Source organism: Furipterus horrens, unplaced genomic scaffold, assembly GCF_987537825.1.
Source record: "Furipterus horrens unplaced genomic scaffold, mFurHor1.1.pri manual_scaffold_6, whole genome shotgun sequence".
Classification (NCBI taxonomy): domain Eukaryota; kingdom Metazoa; phylum Chordata; class Mammalia; order Chiroptera; family Furipteridae; genus Furipterus; species Furipterus horrens.
In genome coordinates, this window is record NW_028327176.1 from 73,418,195 (window position 1) to 73,425,501 (window position 7,307).

Sequence of the window (7,307 nt, forward strand, 5' to 3'; positions counted from 1 at the left end):
AGAATCTACAATGATCTAAGATGAAAAGGTTTTCCATGGCTGTTCCATCAAGTCACTGTGTGACCCTGGGCAGATCACTTCTCTGTGCTTTTGTGTCACTTTTGTTTCCATAACGGAAAGATAAAAGTTTAAGTGTCCCAATGTTGACTTTCAGTGTGGATAGCCTGGATTCATGGCTGTGCTGTTGGTGTGACCTGAGGCCGCAGCTAAGAGGCTCCTTGGGTGTACAGAGTAGAGGGGCCTCCAGAGCGTGCCCTGTGCCAGAGCTGCAGAGCTGGAGCTTGGAGGCTCTAGGGGCCAGGATATACGAAAGACCAGGAGTCCTGGCCTGAGGACTCGCTCTCTGGGAAGGCAAGCTGGCCTCGGGCCAGATGCTTTGTGTTAAAATCATAAACCTGTCCCCTTGGGAGCCTAGCCAGTGTGGAGCCAGCCAGGATCCTCAGGGTGGAAGGTGAGAAGAGGAGGTCGAGCCCACACAGCACTGTTATCAGACAGGGACTGGGACCAAGGTGAGTCTGCTGAACCAGTCTGGAAATGGGTTCTTGAGAAGGGCAAGAAAAGAATTTCAGGGGCTCATACATGCAAAGAATTGAGTGATAGTGGCCAGATTTAATGGAAGGGCGAGCAGGAGACAATGCCACTTACTGGCTTTTGGAAGTTTGCTCGGTACTTGCCCCATTCCCAGTCACCTCACCGACTTCCCATATGTGACTAGTGCCTTTCCAGCTGCTGTCCCAGTGGTGAAACCCAGAGTTGGTGGTATTCTGTATGTCCTAAGCCCTTTAAGTAGCAAAAATCCAGCAGTTTCTTCCACTGCTCCAACCCCCATTGATTTTTATAGCTAGAGGTAATGGGGATTTATATTCCCAGTACTGGAATCCTGGGCTGTACAGCCTGGCCTGGGGCTGGCATCGCTTGCTCCTAAGGTATCCCTTCTGATTTTGACCCACCGTATGTAAATGTGGGACTGTCTGTTTCACTGCTGCCATTATCACCTCTCCACGCCACACTACCTCTCCGAATATCTCCATGACTCCGCCCCTCCTACCCATCTAGATGAATGTGGCTTCTTTAAATCCTTGATTGTTGGAATTCCATACAGCTCAAATTTCTGGGTGTTATTAGTTTTGAGATCTGGTTGTAATTCTTTCTATGGTTGTGCAAGGAGCTGAAGCGACTCTACCTACACCTACACATTGACCTTGTCTCTAAAATTTCTTATTAACTTCTTTTTTTTTAAAGAATTGATCTGTGCTCCTCCTAGACACTTCTAATTTCTTTTTTAAAAATATATATATATATTTTTTCTTCTAATTTCCAAATCAAGATATGCTTCCCATTTGTTCAATTTAATTTTAGAACCGGCATTTTCTAACTTTGCATGGAAAAAAAATCTAATTTAGGCAGCCAAGGAATCTATATTTTGGCTATTTTAAGTTGATATCATTTCTAGTTTAATTTTCCCATTTCTGTAAAATCCTTACAAGTAAAGGCTTTCTTTATCTCCAGGAGTATTAATGAGGGCTGGTGTCTGGGAGTTTCTCGTTGTGGAGGAACAATTTGCCATGTAATTTATATTTTTATTTTGAGATCTATAGAGTCTGCCCAAATTTCTAGGGATATTGTGTAGTAGGTTGAAGTGTGCTGTTCATGAGTTGAGCTCCATGAGGCTCTCACCTCTTGAGTCACATCAACCCTTTTGTGTGCCTCACTTTCTCTCCTTGGCTGTCTAACACAGCAGTGAGGACTTGGAGTACAAGGTGACCACCCTTTATATGTGCATGCCCAAATTAGTCAATTGTTTAATTACAGTTGAGTTGGAATTCCCTATGTCCCCTGACACCTCCACACAGATGCTGAGTCACCTAATGATACCCTAGATTCAGGCTGGAGGAGGAAGTGTCCCTTGTCTTTGGAGCCCAGCACATTCAGGCCCTCATTTATCCAGAGAAAAAGGGTTTTTTGTTCAAACTCTCAGAAAGCAATTCCAATTGAAAAGCCTAAGTTAAAACCAGCCACCCATTATTCCTCTAGTCCCGCCTTAGCCTGGGTTCTCTCTCAACCTTAACCTTTAGTTCCACTTCAAGGATTTAAAAAAGATATCTCAAATAAAATCAGGGCCTCTTACCTTAAATCAGGGAGACCCTGAATTCCAATTGAAATTCACTCAAGTTCACCCTTTGCAAAATGAGGAGCTGGTGGACAATGGCCTCCTGCCTATACCTAGCATGATTCCAGTCTGCAAAGAGATCCTGATAACATGATAACAATAACAGTAACAATGAGGAGATTTGTGGTCTCCACTCTGGTGCAGTGCTTGTGCTTTGAGGGGTCTGGAAAAAAGAAATCTGACATTCCAAAAGCATGATATTGTAGATACAAAAAGACAATAGACAGGCCCAATTAAGGTCAAGACTGACTTTTGTCTGGGAAGATTCTAGCCTAGGACATGATGGTCTTTTAGTTAAAAAGTTTTAATTTCACATCATTTTATGTGGTTACTTTAGGTTTCTGAGTTTGTAAGTCACCATGCAGGCCTCCCCTGAACTTGTCAGGTTTAGTATGTGGCCACTTTTCAACCACAGTGACTTCCATGATCTGTCTGCTGAATGGTGCTGCTATGTGGAGAGAAGCTGAGATTTCTCGCAGGAGCCAGGGGAAGGGCTTGGGGCGGGGTGGGGGTGGGGCTTTTACTTTTCCTACCAAGCCCAGCCCTTCCAACTGACTGTAATATTTATCCATGACTTGTGTAAAGCAATTGAAAAGCAGCTGTGTGTTAGCATCCCTCTCTGCCTTTAATTCACTCTTTGGGGCTAATTCTTAGAGGAAAACATGGACAGGTTATCAGGTCCTTCTGAGGTGATGAAGACTGAACGTGTTGTTGAGTCCCTGCCAACGCCCCACCCTTATGTGACCCCGACCCCAACTGGCCACAGCAGGGGAAATGGCAGTGGGTCCCGAAGTGCACCCTGGCACTGGCAGAGGTGAGAAGTAGCCTCTTTCTCATACAGTGTGTTTGAATGACTTCCGTGGAATGTCACCACCCCGCCACCCCACCACCCACTCTGAAGCTGCTTTGTTGTGCACCTCTGGCTGGCAGACCCTGAATGAGGAAGGATGTAGCTCTGTCCACCTTCGCTGCTGAACAAGGCACCCCTGGGCAGCCAGCCTCACCTGCAACTCCTCAGTGCTGTCCTCTTCCCATAAGAGCTAGGAGGATCATCAGATTCCTCCCTCACTTTTTGGTCCCTATCTGCTCTGGAGCAAATTTCTCTGGCATTCTTACCTGGACGCACTGTGCTCGAACATGACAGCAGGCTCCAGCCATCACTCACTCTGGCTTTTTCAAGCTTGAACCCGGGACCAGTCCCTATATCCCTCAAACTGTGGGGACACAGGTTAAATTCTTCAAGCAGGCTCCTTAAAGCTCTTTATTTAAGACAAACATTCATACCCTCTCCCTCTCCTTGGGGATTGGCTGGAGCCCTCAAAACTCTTTTTTTTTTTTTTAGTTATCTATCTTTATTGCTTGTTAAATGTCATAAAATAGGCAATTTTACAGTGCCAAAGACATTTTTTATTTTACAAAAAAAAATTAATTTTTTTTTCAATTACAGTTGTCCCATTTTTCCCCCATCGCTCCCCCACCACCCATCCCAATCCTTCTCCCTCAGTCATTTCCCCCCCGCATTGTCCATGTCCATGAGTCATTTATACATGTTCTTTAAACCCTTTCCTTACTTATCCCCTTTCTCTCCCTCCCCCTCCCCGCTCCCCCCTAATAACTGTTATTCTATTCCTTGTTCTATTTAGTTCATTTGTTTGTGTTGTTCCTTAACCTCCTGTATTGGGTGAAATCATATGGTATTTTTCTTTCGTTGCCTGGCTTATTTCACTAAGCATAATTCTCTCTAGTTCCATCCGTGTTGTCGCAAATGGCAGGAGTTCTTTCTTTCTCTCTGCTGCATAGTATTCCATTGTGTAAAAGTACCACAGTTTTTTAATCCTCTCATCTACATATGGGCACTTAGGCTGATTCCAGCACTCAGCTATTGTAAACAGTGCTGCTATGAACATAGGGGTGCATAAGTTCTTTCGAATTAGGGTTTTGGATTTTTGGGGTATAATCCTAGCAGTGGAATTGCTGGTTCAAAAGGCAGTTCCATTTTTAGTTTTTTGAGGAAATTCCATACTGTTTTCCATAGTGGCTGCACCAGTCTGCATTCCCACGAACAGTGCAGTAGGGTTCCCGTTTCTCCACATTCTCGCCAGCACTTGTTGTTTGTTGATTTGTTGATGATGGCCATTCTGACAGGTGTAAAGTGGTATCTCATTGTGGTTTTTATTTGTATCTCTCTGATGGCTAGTGATGTTGAGCATCCTTTCATATGTCTATGGACCTTCTGTATGTCCTCTTCAGAGAAGTGTTTATTCAGGTCCTTTGCCCATTTTTTAATTGGGTTGTCTGTCTTGTTGATGTTGAGTCGTATAAGCTCTTTATGTATTTTGGAGATCAATCCCTTGTCTGAGGTTTCATTGGCAAATATGTTTTCCCATATGGTTGGTTTCCTTTTCATCTTGCTGATGTTTTCTTTTGCTGAGCAGAAACTCTTTAGTTTGATGTAGTCCCATTTATTTTTTCCTTTATTTCCTTTGCCTTAGGAGATGTATCCGTGAAAATATTGCTACATGGGATATCTGAGATTTTCCTGCCTATGTTTTCCTCTAGGACTTTTATGGTGTCACGGCTTACATTTAAGTCTTTGATCCATCTTGAGTTTATTCTGGTGTGTGGTGTAAGTTGGTGGTCTAGTTTCATTTTGTTGCATGTCCCTGTCCAGTTCTCCCAGCACCATTTGTTGAAGAGGCTCTTCTCGCTCCATTTTATGCTCCTTCCCCTCTTGTCAAATATTAGTTGACCATATAGTCCTGGGTTTATTTCTGGACTCTCAATTGTGCTCCATTGATCTATATGTCTGTTCTTATGCCAATACCAGACTGTTTTGATCACAGTGGCTTTGTAGTATTGTTTGATGTCTGGTATTGTAATTCCTCCTGCTGTGTTCTGTCTCAAGATTGCTTTGGCAATTTGGGGTCTTTTTTGGTTCCATATGAATTTTTGAAGTATTTGTTCAAGGTCTGTTAAAAATGTCATTGGTATTTTAATAGAAATTGCATTGAATCTGTAAATTGCTTTGGGTAGTATGGACATTTTAATGATGTTGATTCTTCTCATCCATGAACATGGTATTTGCTTCCATTTATTTGTATCTTCCTTAATTTCTTTCTTCAATGTTACATAGTTTTCAGAGTACAGCTCTTTTATCACTTTGGTTAAGTTTATTCCTAGGTACTTTATTTTTCTTGTTGCTATAGTAAATGAGATTTTCTATTTTGTTTCTAGCTCTGATATTTTATTGTTGGTATACAGAAATGCCTTAGATTTCTGTATATTTATTTTGTACCCTGGTATTTTGCCAAATTTGTTTATTATATTGACTAGTTTTTTTAGTGGAGTTTATAGGGTTTTCTATGTATACTATCATGTCATCTGCATATAATGATAGTTTTACTTCTTCTTTCCCTATTTGGATGCCTTTTATTTCTTTTTCTTGTCTGATTGCTGTGACTAGAACTTCCAACACTATGTTGAATAGGAGTGGAGAGTGTGGGCAGCCTTGTTTTGTTCCTAATCTCAGGGGGAATGCTTTCAGTTTTTGTCCATTGAGTATGATGTTGGTTTCAGGTTTCTCATATATAGCCTTGATTATATTAAGATATGCTCCCTCTATTCCCATTTTGCTGAGTGTTTTCATCATAAATGGATCTTGTATTTTATCAAATGCTTTTTCTGCATCTATTGATATGATCGTGTGATTTTTGTGTTTCATTTTGTTTAGGTGGTGTATTATATTTATTGATTTGTGATTATTAAACCATCCTTGCATCCCTGGGATGAATCCCACTTGATCGTGGCGTATGATCTTTTTAATGTGTTGTGGGATCCTATTTGCCAATATTTTGTTGAGGATTTTGGCATCTATGTTCATCAGTGATATTGGCCTATAGCTTTCTTTCTTTGTTGTGTCTTGAACTGGTTTTGGAATTAGAGTAATATTGGCTTCATAGAAAGAGTTTGGGATTTTTCCCTCTTCCTGGATTTTGGAATAGTTTGAGAAGGGTAGGAGTTAGTTCTTCCCTAAATGTTTTGTAAAATTCGCCTGTGAAGCCATCTGGTCCAGGGCTTATGTGTGCCGGTAGATTTTTGATTACTGTTTCAATTTCCTTCTTTATTATTGGTCTGTTGAGACTTTCTATTTCTTCTTGATTCAGTTTTGGAAGATTATATGTTTCTAGAAATTTGTCCATTTCTTCTAAGTTTTCAAATTTCTTGCCATACAGTAGTTTGTAGTAATTTCTTATAATCGTTTGTATTTCTGTGATATCAATCGTGATTTCTGCTCTTTCATTTCTGATTTTGTTTATTTGGGTCTTCTCTCTTTTTTTCTTGATGAACCTGGCTAAAGGCTTGTCGATTTTGTTTATTTTTTCAAAGAACCAGCTCCTAGTTTTGTTGATCTTTTGAATTGTTTCTTTAGTCTCTATGTCATTTAATTCTGCTTTGATCTTGATGATTTCCTTCCTTCTACTTGCCCTAGGCTTTGTTTGTTGCTGTTGTTCTCGTTCTTGTAGCTGTAGGGTTAGATTTTTTATTTGAGGTTCTTCTATCCTTTTCAGGTATGCCTGTATTGCTATGAACTTCCCTCTTAGGACTGCTTTTTCTGGGTCCCATAGGTTTTGGGCTGTTGTGTGTTCATTATCATTAGTTTTCAGAAACTTCCTGATTTCTTCCTTGATGTCATTGTTAACCCATTCATTATTTAATATCATGTTATTCATTCTCCATGAGTTTGGATGTCTTTGATTTTTTTTCTTTGAGGTTGATTTCTAGTTTCAAGGTATTGTGGTCTGAAAAGATGCTTGATATAATTTCAATTTTCTTGAACTTATTGAGGCTTGTTTTGTGTCCTGTCATGTGGTCTATATTTGAAAATATTCCATGTGCATTTGAAAAGAATGTATATTTTGCTTCTTTGGGGTGAAACGTTCTATATATATATCACTTAAGTCCATTTGGTCTAGTTTGCTGTTCAATGCCTGTATATCCTTGGTGTTTCTTTGCTTTGAAGATCTGTCTGTTGTTGATAATGGAGTGTTGAAGTCCCCTACTATGAGTGTGTTGCTATTAATTTCCTTCTTGTGGTCTTCTAGTATTTTCTTTATATATTTGGGTGCTCCTATGTTGG